Source organism: Propithecus coquereli, unplaced genomic scaffold (genome assembly GCF_000956105.1).
Source record: "Propithecus coquereli isolate 6110/MARCELLA unplaced genomic scaffold, Pcoq_1.0 Scaffold223, whole genome shotgun sequence".
NCBI lineage: Eukaryota > Metazoa > Chordata > Mammalia > Primates > Indriidae > Propithecus > Propithecus coquereli.
The window spans coordinates 1,546,180-1,560,282 of NW_012147523.1; the positions used below are offsets into that span (position 1 = coordinate 1,546,180).

Sequence of the window (14,103 nt, forward strand, 5' to 3'; positions counted from 1 at the left end):
CTTCTTTTATGTCTAAACTTTTTTCTGGGTAGAGGAGAGCGCTGACAGGATCAGAAGGTAGCCTCTCACAAGGTTACTCTTACTGCAAATAGTACCATGGCAGCAAGATCATGCACACACGGCACTGAGTGGAATTATTTTCTGATTTCTGGTTCTTCAGTAGAAAAGCGAGTTCGCCAAGATCTATGCCCATGGCTATGGTAGCTGCCCATATGGCAGAGTGTAAAAAACAACCTTCTAAATCCAGCATTCACCACTCATGGTTACATTATTCTCCCTTCCTTTTCCTGTCCATCAAGCTAGCACTAATTTGAGTCCCAAGCTCCTGTATCCATGTGCCACTCCTATTCTAGGGGCGGTCGAAGCTAGATGTCCTGTAGAATTAAGCCAAGGAGATGTGCCAAGTTGGCAAAAGCAACTATGATATTTTCAAACACTGGCTGGCACAGGGAAGAGTGATGATAGCATTGCCTTTGGGGGAACATACACACACATGTGGGTGCGCGCACATACACACACACACACACACACACACACACACACATAGGATGTGGTTCGAATCTCAGCTTAGATATTTCCCGGCTGTGTGTGATCCTTAGCCTTCTTGTGTGTCTGCTTCCTCATCTGTAAAATGGGGATGCACTGCGAATGTTCAATGAAGAGATATTGATGAAAGCGTCTACCCTACAGTAGGTACAGATATACCCCTTCTCATCCTCCCTTCCTCCTGCAGCTCTGCAAATCATCCCCAGTCCAGATCTATTGCTCAGCTCCAGACCTCTGAGTCTGATTTCCTGTGGGCACCTCCCTAAGATGTCCCAACATGTCCCAAAGAGAATCCATCATCTTCCCCCACACACTCACTCTTCCTTCTGTGTTCCCTGCATCACTACCTGGGACCACCTTCCAACCAGTTGCCTAACCCAGGAGTCAGCTGGGATGATGCACTGTCTTTCCCAGGTACCTGTAGAAGCTGCCTCTTCAGTTCTTGAATTCATCCACCTCTCTCCATCCCAGCTTCTGCCTCCCTAATTCAGTCCAGGATACTACCTGTAACGGTTTCCTAACTGCTCTCCAGGCCTCCTTTCCTGCCTCCTATCTAACCCATTCTCCAACCCCACAGCTAGAGGAATTTTTCTAAAAATTCAAATCTGAATGAGTCACTTCTTGCTTAAAAATCTTCCATGGCTCACCACTGACCTCAACATAAAATCTAATCTGTTTATACGCCGTGGCTTATGAAGCCTTCATCGTCTGATGTTCTTGGTCCTTCTTAAGCCTCATCTCTTGTCCCCTCCCTCCTTGCTTTTTGGGTCCAGGTGCAATTAGTTTCTTTCCATCTCCTAAATGCATCATCCAGAGCTCTATGCATATTCCTTCCCTCTGGCTTCAATACTCCATGTCTCTCCCCTAGCCATACTTCCTCTTTCAGATATTTAACTTAGTGTTTATCCTGCACACAGTTACATCCCAGCACCCACTGCAGAGCCTGGTGCTGGGTATATCTTTGGTAAATGCATGAATAATATGACACTCAAGAGTTTGCCCAGATGTGGCAAAAAATGTCTACCCTGCACCCTTTAGGAGCCCTGGATGTGTTTACTTTTGCAAACCCCATTCTCATAATCTGGTTGAAGCCTGCTGGGTGAGGGGAGGCTTGGGAGACAGCCATCAGGTGGCATTTCCTACTGCCTGGGCTGTCTTCCATCCTGCAGAAGCAGTTGAGCAGAAAGCAAAACAGCCTTTGAAATCAAAAGTTGTTGCAGCTTCCCCAAAGGCAAGTTTCTCCTATAAACCTGAAGTTTTCTGCCATAACTCTTGGACCTCGCATGACCTTGCCTGGGGTAGGAGCAGCCTTCTTATCAGGCAGCTTGCTAGCGATGTGCATTGCTGCTCTAGGATGGAAATGGTGCAGCCGCCAGACAGTCAAGGGTGTGGGAAATGATCAAAATCAGGTAGATGAGACCAGTGTTCCCATTTCCTGCCTTCCGGGCACCTTGATCTCTATCCCTTCTCTCCAACGTGCATTTCATAACCTAGTAGCTGAGTAGACGAGTGTCCATCAGGGCTTCTGGTTGGGTTTTTTCACAATCAGCTTCCTCTCTGGCTTTTGCTGGAGTTAAATCCCTCAGCAGAGGCCTCTGGAAACCTTGCCCCAGAATCCCAAAGGCCCCGCATCCCATCACCTTCACATTGGGGGTTAAGGCTTCAATGTATGAATTTGGGGGGGACACAAACATTCGGTCCATATCTCTGGGCAAGCCATTCAATCTCCCTGAACCCACTTTCCTCTGTTGTAAAATGAGGAAGGTAATATCCATCTCAGAGGATCGCCGTGAAGATTAAATTACTATATATACATAAAGTGTGTGTAGCTGGCACATGGCGACCACTCAGTTAATGTCACAACCAGGTCCTAATTCTCATGCCAGTGGGACACAACAGTGATGCCGCAACAGAGACACAGAGATGCACTCAGGAAATACCTGCAGAATGGATGAGTGTATGAGTACTCCTTTGTTTAGAATGGGAAATTGGAGGGCAGACTCTCAAGATCTGGTTTGTCAGTTTCTCAGCTCAGTCTCCATGTCCAGCAGAGGTGGACAAACTGCTCCCTCCCACAAGGGAGACTCCCAGAGAGGCTCACTCCCAGCCCTGCTTGGTAAAGATGCCAAATCTCTCCTGGCTAATCTGCATATCAGTGTTGGTTGAGGTTCCCTGCCCAGAACTCCTCTATCCAGTATGCTAGCTACAAGGCATGTGTGGCTTTGTAAATATTAATTTATTAAAACTTCAATAAAACTGAAAGTCAGCTCTGAGTCATGCTAAGCACGTTTGAGGTGCTCCATAGCCACCACTGTGGACAGCACAGAGAATTTCCGTCATCACAGAAAGTTCTGTGAGCAGGGCAGGTCTAGAGCCGCCTGAGTGAGATGTCAGCTGTGTGATGATGCATTGGTGATGGACCTGACTGGTGATTATGAGCAAGGTGTGGCTGAAGCAACTCCACCGGTGGATGCTGACCAGGGCCCTGGTGTCCCCAGGACCTGAAGCTCACCCTGGCTTACCCCTGGTTCTGATTGACTCCTTCGACCCTGGGGCCCGACATGGAGGTCAGTCTGCATGCATCCATTCACCTCAGCAAGCCGCGACCGCTCTCCCCTGTCTGGCTTGGCTTTTGTCATTTGCTACATGCTCTTGTTCTGAGTCCTTCATCAGGAGCTTCTGCAGTTGTACTGCTTTGGATCCAACTCAGCACCGACCTCCCACAGCCCTCCCCTGCTTCCTTAGACTGTATAAACCCTCTTTTTGGGGGGATCACTGTTATGGGCTAAATTATATCCCTCTCCACCCCAAAAAATCGTATGTTGAAGTCCTAACCCGCAGTACCTCTGAATGTGACTGCATTTAGAGGTAAGACCTAAAATGTGGTCATTAGGGTGGGCCCTAATCCAATAGACTGGTGTCCTCCTAAGAAAAGGAGATTACACACACACGACACAGACCCATAGACAACCAAGTGAGGACACAGTGAGAAGATGGCCCTCTGCAAAACAAGGAGGGAGACCTCAAGAGCAATCAACCCTGTGGACACCTCGATCTTGAATTCCCAGCCTCCAGAACAGTGAGAAAATAAATTGTTGTTGTTTAAGCCACCAGTGGCTTTAACAGTGTGGTCTAACTTTAAATAAAGGGTTAGGTTGGGTTAGGGTTAGGGTTAGGGTTAGGGTTATGGCAATACTAGCGGACTCCTACAGTCACCCAGAATGAAACTGAAGAGCTGGAGAAGCCATGTACCTTCACCTTCAGTGGATTTCTTCATCTCTGTTAGCCTCAGTTTCCCTCTTTATAAACCAGGACACACCTACTTCCTACCAGTCTCTCTCTTGTTCCATGGCTGTTTCACTTTCTAAGGGAGTCTTTCCTTACCCTCTTCAACCACAGAACCCCATCCTTCAGATCTCAGCCAGCAGTCATACCACCCACCTTCATGGTGGGCTCAGACCCCCTGTTATAAGCTCTGCCAGCTCCATGGCCCTTACCTTTCCTGAGACCTGCCCACATGGTGCGTGTGGCCATTTCACTATTATCTGTGTACCGCTGGACTGGAAGCCACACAAGGCAGGAGCCTTGTTTTCTTCTGCTCATATTAGCATCCCCAGCACCCAGCACTGTGCCTGGACCACGACAGAAACTATTAAATGAATACAGGGAAGGACTTCTGGAAAGATTAAATTGGATTGTCCACACAGCGCACTTAACACAGTGCCCAGCACATATTAAGTTCTTCATGAATACCAGCTATTTTCATTTTTCATGAATTGCTTCAAGTAAAAGAGCTCTGATTCTTTTTAGTCACCTGAATGACTTTAGCACCTCCTTTCCTATTCTAAGATTATCTCTGACCCATGCTCACCTTTCTAGGTGCCTTCCTTTACACTGGAGGTCCCTCTTCTTCTCTGGCTACAACTATTTGGAACATCCAAATCAACCATGTTTCTACCTGCCTTCATATGGCATAAAAAGGGCTGCACAGGTGACTGTAGAGCTCTGAGCTGAGGTGGTCTTTATGTCCTTGCAGGGGATGAAGGCTCCTCCAATGGAGTATCCACTCTGAAATTCAGGTAAGGGAGGAGGGCCAGGCCCAGACCCCCTTGAGGCCCCCGGCAGTTACACCCACATGAAAGAAAGACCCCAATGGAAGAAGACTTGGTTCAATGACATAAGAGACAACAGGCTGGGGTGCCCTCAAAGCATCCTGACAATGGGTTGAATCTATAAAGCAATGGCCATTTGAGCACAGGAACTGATAACAGGTACAATCTGTTAGGCAGAGACCATGATTCATATTTGTAACCAATTAGAAATAACTAAAAAGAAGATCAATGATATGATCAATGCTGGTATTGAATTGGAATGATAAAATGGTTAAAGCAAATACATTGTTTAAATGGGTAAGAAGGAAGCAAAAACTGTCTAATCTATTCAGAACTTCTCATTTCTCTCTCACCTTTGAGGGCAGAGAGCATTGGAGGAAACGGGTAAAGGGAGTAAGTACCCAAGGAGAAACGGACCTCCACTTATCCCATCACCGGGGCAGAGAGAATCTTTATGTGGCAAACGGAAAATGCTGCAAGTTACTCTGAGGGCCAGAGAGCCTCTTCAGGGGAGAAGGAGTAGGTAGGAACCATGTGCCCCTTAGAAGGTAACATCTCTCCACGGAACAAAAGTTACCTTCCATTTAAAGACCCAACACAGGAGCATAAATATTAATATCACTTATTGTGATTCTTCAATGTCCCAGGCACCGTGACAGAAACTGGGAACTCAACAGTGATCAAGACAGGGTCCGTCTTTGACCCCCACAGGTTTGGGTTCTCTAACAGCCAGACTAAAGAGACACCTGCACCCAGACAGCCTCCATGGTAGCATCCAGGAGGAAAAGCCATGGAGTCTGACATTCCCCCTAAATTAGGCACCTGAAGAGAGGAAAAGGAAGAGAGACAAGAATTCCAGAACATAATAATGGGATGTAATGGGAGCACATACTCGTTATTTTTATGCAGAGTATAAAAATAAATTATAAGGAATAAAAATAAGCATGAAAAGGTAATAAATAAATTTAATTAATAAAGAAAAAAATTTTAGATTATAAAAATAAATTGATTTTATACAAAGTAGGACTCACCTAGCAAAAGCAAAACCTTACAATCTCCTGCTTCAATGGCGTGAACTGGCATTCCTTCACTCTAGTCTTTTCAAAAACCCAAAATATCAATGCTTCTGTAGCATATAGCAGTTGTTCAATTAATTGAACACTTGCTATGTGAACACTTACTATCTCCTCCAGGGCTCTCTACAGAGTGGGAAGCAAGTTCCACAGAGGGCATAATATTTGAAACCCATAAAACAGCCATATATATTTTTTTTTTTGCTGAGTTAAAATAACAATCTATTGAGCTATTATTGTATACCAGACAATGCACCAAGTCCTTACCATGGTAAGAGCTGGGATTCAGTGAAGACCTACTATGTGCAGGGCTCTGTTCTAAGTATTGCCCACACATTAACTCATTTCATCCTCACAGTGATCCCATGAGGTATGTGCTATTATCATTCCCATTTTACAGATGATACTATGAAGGCACACAGAGTTTAAGAGAACTTTCTCAAAGTCACTCAGCCAAGAGGTGGCATAAAGATGGTTTGAAACTCAAGTAGTATGGCCCAGAGCTGAGAATGAGGCAGCTATGGTAACTCTACCAGGTTTAAAGATGAGGAACATAAGAACCCTGAGACAAAAGAAAGCACCGCCACCCCATGCCTACTCCACCCTTCACCTCCACAAAGCTCTACAGGGCCTCGGCCTCCACTGCCCGACGGACTTTGAATATGTCCAGGATCTCCCTCAACAGACTTCCCCAGGAAAGAAAAGCTTGAAGAAAAGACCACCCATTTGGTTTTGTGGCTGTGTCAGCAAAAAATCCTGATGGCATGATGAATCTCATGAACTGGGAGTGCACTGTTCTAGAAAAGAAAGAGACCCCATGAGAAGGTGGCTTGTTTGAACTATGGATGCTTTTCAAAAGTGACAATCCATCCTCACCACCAAAATTAAACCTGAACCACCATTATTTCCCCCGAATGTGTACCCCTCAGGCACAGTGTGCCTGGGCATCTGAGAGGGAGACAGGACTAGAGGCCAGCCTTCACAGTAAAACAGATCTTCTCAAGAAGATAAGCACTTCTAAAGGAACTAAACATCCAAGCCCCAGCTCATATACAGGCCTACACAATTTACCGCCAAAACAGAGTTGGATTCGAGAAAAGGTTTCAAAGCACAAGCAAAGAAAGACGTTTGCGCCCCTCAGAATCAGAGACCCCATGCCATCATAAAAAGAAAGAAATTGGTTTGGCAAGAATTTGTTCACAACATTCTGCAAACCTAAAGTTGCTCCGTACAATTACTAGTCACTTAGGGGAGGGCTGGGCAGGGGCACGGTTTGCCATTTCTGCCACTGGTATACAGTTCTCAATTTGCTGAATCGCCCCAGTTTTTCATGCAGGGTCTCTGCCTTCAGTGTTTTGTATTTTTGATCACTATGTAAAAGGTGCTTTTATTTCAACATTGATGTTGGTATTTCAACTGCTGTAAAATTATATATACACTTATTTAATTCCATAAGTCCCTTAGCAGCAAGTCTCAGATGCAAGCATGCTTGACACTACCGAGAGCCCTCCTGAGCCTCTAGCTGGCTGCATGTAAACGACAATCATACTCATCCCCCTTCTCTCTGCACATGTATTCTCTCCTTTAAGAGTCTGGGTTGTGTTGCTCCTGGGCCACAAATCCAAAGTAAGCCAAGGGCCCAATTCAACAACAACTCCCTTGGGCCTAAAAGGCAATGGGGCCGCAAGCCCGTTAAAAAAAAAAAACCGGGTAAAAAAAAAAGAAAAAAAAAAAAAAAAGCAAGCCCCAAAAAAAATGGGAAGTTGGGTAAAAAACAACAAAAAAAAAGGAAAAACCCAAAAAAACAAAGCAAAAAAAAATTTTGGCCTCCCAAGGCAAAAAAAAAATAAGGTTAAAACAAACTGTAGTCAATTAAGTGTGCAATAGTATTGTCTCTTAAAAAATGTATATACCTGAATTTAAAAATACTTTATTTCTAAAGAAATGCTAACGGTCCTCTGAGCCTTCAGTGAATTGTAATCTTTTTGCTGGTGAAGGGTCTTTCATTGACGTCGATGACTGCGGACTGATCAGGGTGGCGGTTGCTGAAGGCTGGAGTGGCTGCAGCAGTTTCTCAAAATAAGACAACAATGACGTGTGCTGCATTGATTGACTCTTCCTTTCATGAAAGATTTCTTGGTAGCATGCCATACTTGTTGACAGCATTTTACCCACAATAGAACTTTTAAAATTAGAGTCAATCCTCCCAAACTCTGCCATTTCTTTATCAACTAAGTTTACATAATATTCTACATCCTCTGTTGCCATTTCACAATGTTCACAGCGTCTTCACCAAGAGTAGATTCCATCTCAAGAAACCACTTTTTGTTCATCCATAAGAAGCAACTCTTCATTCATTAAAGTTTTATCATGAGATTGCAGCGATTCAGTCACATCTTTTGGCTCCACTTCTAATTCTAGTTCTCTTGCTCTTTTCATCACCTCTGCAGTTACTTCCTCCACTGAAGTCTTGAACCCCTCAAAGTCATTCATGAAGGTTGGAATCAACTTCTTCCCAAACACCTGTTAATATTCTGACCTCCTTCCATAAACCACGTATGTTCTTAGTGGCATCTAGAATGATAAATCCTTTCCAGAAGGTATTTTATTTACACTGCCCAGATCCATCACAGAAATCACTGTCTATGGCAGCTATAGCCCTACAAAACATATTTTTTTAAATAATAAGACTTGAAAGTCAAAATCACTCCTTGATCCATGGGCTGCAGAATTGTGTTGTGTTAGCAGGCATGAAAAAAGCATTAATCTCCTTGTACATCTCCTTCAGAGTTCTTAAGTCACCAGGTGCATTGTCAATGAGCAGTAATATCTTTCAAAGAATCTTTTTTTCTTAGCAATAGGTCTCAACAGTGGGCTTAAAATGTTCAGTAAACTATGCTATAAACAGATGCGCTATCACTTAGACTTTGTTGTTCCATTTCTAGAGCACAGGCAGAGTAGATTTAGCATAATTCTTAAGGGCCCTGGGGTTTTAGAAATGGTAAATGAGCATTGGTTTCATCTTAAAGCGGCCAACTGCATTAGCCCCTAACAAGAGTCAGCCTGCCCTTTGAAGCTTTGAAACCAGGCGTTGACTTCTCCCCTCTAGCTGTGAAAGTCCTAGATGTCATCTTCTTCCGATATAAGGCTGTTTCATCCACACTGGAGACCTGTTTTTTAGTGTAGTCACCTTCATGAATTACCTTAGCTAGATCTTCTGGATAACTTGTTGCGGTTTCTACATCAACACTTGCTGCTTCACATTGTGCTTTTATGTTATCGAGATGGCTTCTTTTCAACTTCCTGGCATCTCTCAGCCCTCATAGACTTGAAGAAAGGTAGGGCCTTGCTCCAGATTAGGGTTTGGCTTAAGGGAATTTTGTGGCTGGTTTGATCTTATATCTACACCACTAAAATTTTCTCTATATCATAAATAAGGCTGTTTCACTTCTTACCATTTATGTGTTCACTGGAGTAGCACTTTTAATTTCCTTTAAGAACTTTTCCTTTGCATTGATACCCGGCTAACTGTTTGGTGCAAGAGGCCCAGCTTTCAGCCTATCTTGGCTTTCAACATGCCTTCCTCACTAAGTTTCATCATTTCTAGCTTTTGATTTGAAGTGAGAGACATGAGACTCTTCCTTTCACTTGAGCACTTGGAGGCCACTACACGGTTGTTAATTGGCCTAATTTCAACATTGTTGTGTCTTAAGGAATAGGGTAGCCCAAAGAGAGGGAGAGAGATGGAGGACTGGCCAGTTGGTGGAGTAGTCAGAACATGTACAACATGTATCAATTAAGTTCACTGTTTTATCCAGTTCACATGACACTCCAAAACAATTACAACAGTAACATCAGAGACTGTTGATCACAGATCATCATAACAGATATAACAATAATGAAAAAGGTTGAAATATTGTGAAAATTACCAAAAATGACACAGAGACACAAAGTGAGCACATGCTGTTGGAAAAATGACACTGATAGACTTGCTCGATGCAGGGTTGCCACAAATCTTCAATTTGTAAAAAACATAATGCCTGCAAAGTGCAACAAAGCAAAGCACAGTAACATGAGGTATGCCTATAAAGATAAGGAAAATAAGCCTCAAAGTAGTCAAATAACTTGCCCAATGTCACATAGCTTATAAGCATAAGAGCATAGGTTTTAAAAAGTTTTACTAAAACAACTTTTACTAGTTGGTGAATTCACAATTCTTGATTTCAAAACATACTACAAAGCTACGGTAATTAAAATAGTGTGGCATTTAGTGTAATAGGACAGCCAAGTACACTTATGCAGGTTGAACGGGGAAAAGTCTAGAGAGCAGTGTTCACGCTGGTATCTAAGTGAACAGTGCTCTCCTAGAGTTGTGCAGTACACAACCTGTTCAATTTTCTTTGGCAGTCCTAGATGTGTAAGAAACTGATTTTATTGAGCTATAAACACAGACAGGGGATTATTACAATAATCTAGGAGACACATGGCTAGGTACTTCCCCTCAGTTTTCTCTTGTTCTTATTAAAAGATAAGACAGACATACAGCATGAGTGGAAGGGAGAAATTTTGTTTCGATTTTCCATGAAGTAATGAGGTTTCACAGGCTTTTACCATCAGGTGCAGGAAAGATGTGACTTCAAAGAAGTTTTGCCTCTTTGCTGTGCTATACTGTTAAGTCATTTTTTTTAAAACAGTGCTTTCAACTCCATTGTAATTCTTTATATCTTCTTCATCTTTCTGCACCAGCACCAGTGACATCTGTTTCACACGGGGATCATTTTTTATCAACAAAGCAGTTTCACTACAAGGATATATTGTAGGGTTCGAGAGGCCACAGATGCCTCTACCTCCTGAGGAAGGCTTGTGGTCGGTACTGAATTTGAAGACCTGGGACCTTCTTTGGGATGAAATGAGAACATGGGAAGGGATACGAATGCTTGTCATGCGATTTGTCACTTTCATGTCCTGTGTAAATCTCCAGTCTTGCCCTTGCTCTCGACTCTCCTGCCACTGTCTTACCTTAATTCAGGCTCGCATCATCCCTCAACTGGATAATTCTAATAGCCTTTCTATTTGGTATTCCTGCTTCCAGATTTGCCCTGCGCCCTCATCTTCTACTGAAAAACCATCATCGTCATCATCATCAACAACCCTCCCCACTGTAACCAGTGTGGTTTCACTAAATCCAACAACAGCTATGCTACTCCCTGCTTAAAACTCTTCAAAATTCCCTGATCCCTGCAGGAAGGGTCATAGACTCAACGTCTTTCGGGGCTGAACAAGTTAACACAAACGAATAAAATAGGGAGTGTGTGTGTGTGTGTGTGTTTCTATAATGCTACCTAGAGTTATACCCTTCCCACATTGATATACTTTGTTTGCATGTAAAAGATGAAGGAATATTCTTCACTTCCACAAAGAAATATGTTTTCTCTCTCACTGTTCTTGAATCAGACAGATCTCTCAGTCTAGTTTTTGTTTTCCTCCTTTTGTTTTTGATAGAGACATAGGTAAAGGAAATATTTTACTTCTCTCTTTACTGTAAGGCAAACAACAGTGCAAATGCAACGATAAAAGAAAACTAATACTCAGCTCCACTGCTGGGCATAGAGTTGGAGAAAGCAGGGATTACGGTGAATTGGGGAACATATGCCCCCGTTAAAAAGGGCAGCTTTGATTTGACAGTCAACCTATTGTAACCTTCTAGCAAAGTGGGTGCAGGGCTGCCTAAAAAGAAATTAAGAATTTGATTCATTTTTTAAAACCTCAGTCCAGACTGAAAAAAACACACCTGCAAGCCAAATTTTTCCTTTGGCTTTTATTTTATGACCTCTCACCTAGAACATAAAGGTCTACACCTATCCTCATCTTCCGGCACTAGCCTGTCTCACTCAATTCACCCCCAGACCTCTCCACACAAGCTACAGCCCCAAACCTGGATCTTTAGGCATGCTGTTTCCTAATTCCTCTTTTTCTATCTGGAAAGAATCCTTCTCCTCCAAAGCATGTCTCAAATGTCACCTCCTCAGTGAAGCCTTCCCTGACTGCCCTGGCAGACTTTATCACTGTCTCCTTCAAGATCTTTGAGTCCTCTAAGCATTCCATTATAAACACTCTTTTACATTATTTGTATTAATTTCTGTCTATCTTAGTAGTATGCGAGCTTCTTACAGGCAATTACTATGACTTTAAAAATAGGCATAGAAGAACAAAGCCAAGATATATGATGTTTATTTTGAGATAATTTTTTAAAAAATAAACAGCATATACTGTAAAAAAAAAAAAAAGAACTATGCCTTATTGATCTCTGTTATTCCCATGTTGGTAATGGTACATGTTGTAGAGTAGGCCTACATGAATGTTTTTTGGATGGATTCATGGGTGTGTGGGTGGGTAGGTGGGTGAGTGGGTGGATGGGTGGATGGATGCATAGATTATGTGATTGGAGCCTCTTTACCAGAGCCTTAAACACAGCTTCCAAGGATTAGTCCAGACACTCTGGCTTTATTTAAGTTCCTGGAATATTCCAAGGTCATTTCTTTACTGAGGACTCTGAACTTGTTTTTCCTCCAGCTCATTCCAAGACTGGATCCATCTCATGATTCAGGCTTCAACTCAGATTAAACTTCCTCAAAAAAGTGTTGCTAAGCCATCCCAACCATGAGAACCACAACCAAGTCAATAATTATTTCTTTACTGTGCTTGTCAGTGATTCTCACTATCTGAAGTTGCCTTGTATATTTCTGTTTAACTATGTATTCTATGTCTCCCACCCACCTCCATGAGAAAGCTTCATGCAGGCACTGCTACAGACCTATGCCCACCATTGTGTCTGATACGTTGTAGATGCTGAATAAATATGGAAAGAATAAATAAATTGATTGATTACTAAGGAATAAATAATCAACTAAATTAAATAAATAAGTGGAACCCACATCTTTAGTGCTTTTACTGCCCTTTGTGGCATAAAAGACAGTTCGAGTTTGAGACTAGGTCTGGTTCCTTGTCGTTGCTAAGTGACCTTGGATGAACTACTTAACCATGCTAAGCCTCGGTTTTCTCATCCATCAAACAAAAATAGTAATAACACAAATACATCAAGAGCTTTTGGGAATTAAATGAGATTATCATGCATTAAAAAAACATAGCACAGTGTCTCCACTAAACATCCAACTGAAAGGCACTACCACTGGGGAGCTGTGAGGCCACTCGGGCCATCAACCACTAATGTCATGAGACATGACAGTGAAACACAGATACCCACACACCTGACTCCTTCCCAAAGCACTTTAATTACCGGGACTTTGCAAACCATCAGCCCTGTCAGTTTAGACAAACATCCTGAGTGACACATTATGGTAACACTCTACTATTCGATCAGCTTTGAAGAAAGCTTCAGAGTGAACCATGACTGTAGCAGACGGGGAAGGGTGTTGTCCAGACCCAGTGCCTGTTCCATCAGAAGCAACCCGTGCCAGAGCCGCTCTTGTTTAAAGACTGACTTCCCCTTGGCAGTGCCATTTTCCAGGGAGGCTTCTACCGAGTCGTCGTACTGTGGAGCACAATTTTTTTGGAGGTCAGGTCACCATCTAACTGAATCTTCTTTGTGGATCCAACATATGCTAACATGGCATTTTGCTAAGAAAACTCATAAACAGGATTGCCGCCTGCAGTACAACACTCCCTCTATAATACCGTCAGTCTAATTGTTTCCAGAAGCAAACAATTAAACAGTTTATGAGAAAAACTCTATCTGTAATTGTGGGGCCTTGGCACAGCTGCTTCCTAAGTAAGGCAGTTGAAGACTAGCTGGTGCAGATATTAAAGTACAGTACGTAGTTAGCAATATGGCACCTAAATGCATCATAGCAGACCTATCGGGGAAATAAACAACATTCAAGTGTATTTTCGGAAGACAAATACTCAATACTTTGTTTAATGTATGGTTTGCCGTTAGTGGTTAATCTAAGACAATGAAGAGAGAGCCGTGTTTCACGTGGCTATTGAGAAAAATGCAGAATTGATTGTAAGAATGATTGAGGATTTTTAAAGAGCACAATTCCCAAGCCAGCAATGCCCTTTGTTGCTTTTTTTTCCTCCTTCTTTTAAATTTGCCTATAATCCACTCAGACAAATCCTTTTATCACTTTGATTTCCTCTCCTCATTATGACCAATGTGATTAATTACTAAACTTTTCCCTCATTCTTACACAACTCTAAGATCTCATTTTTCATGAGCGAAATGGCCTTTCTTGTCCGAGTACACATATCTGCACTCCCCCCAAAAGCATTTCCATTTTATGACTCCAGGTTATTAATAATAGTTTTCAATTGGGCTGTTCTGTGGGCCATTTGCAATTACAAAATTCATC

General features: G+C 42.7%; 1 protein-coding gene and 1 pseudogene across 1 annotated transcript in view; one reads left to right on the forward strand and one right to left on the reverse strand.

Annotated features, from left to right (window-relative positions):
• Positions 1–14,103, reverse strand: part of HS3ST4 (heparan sulfate (glucosamine) 3-O-sulfotransferase 4) — a 387,367-nt gene that overhangs the window by 323,272 nt on the left and 49,992 nt on the right. The gene's annotated exons all lie outside the window — the stretch shown is intronic.
• On the forward strand, positions 6,394–10,852 carry LOC105810878 (annotated as a pseudogene).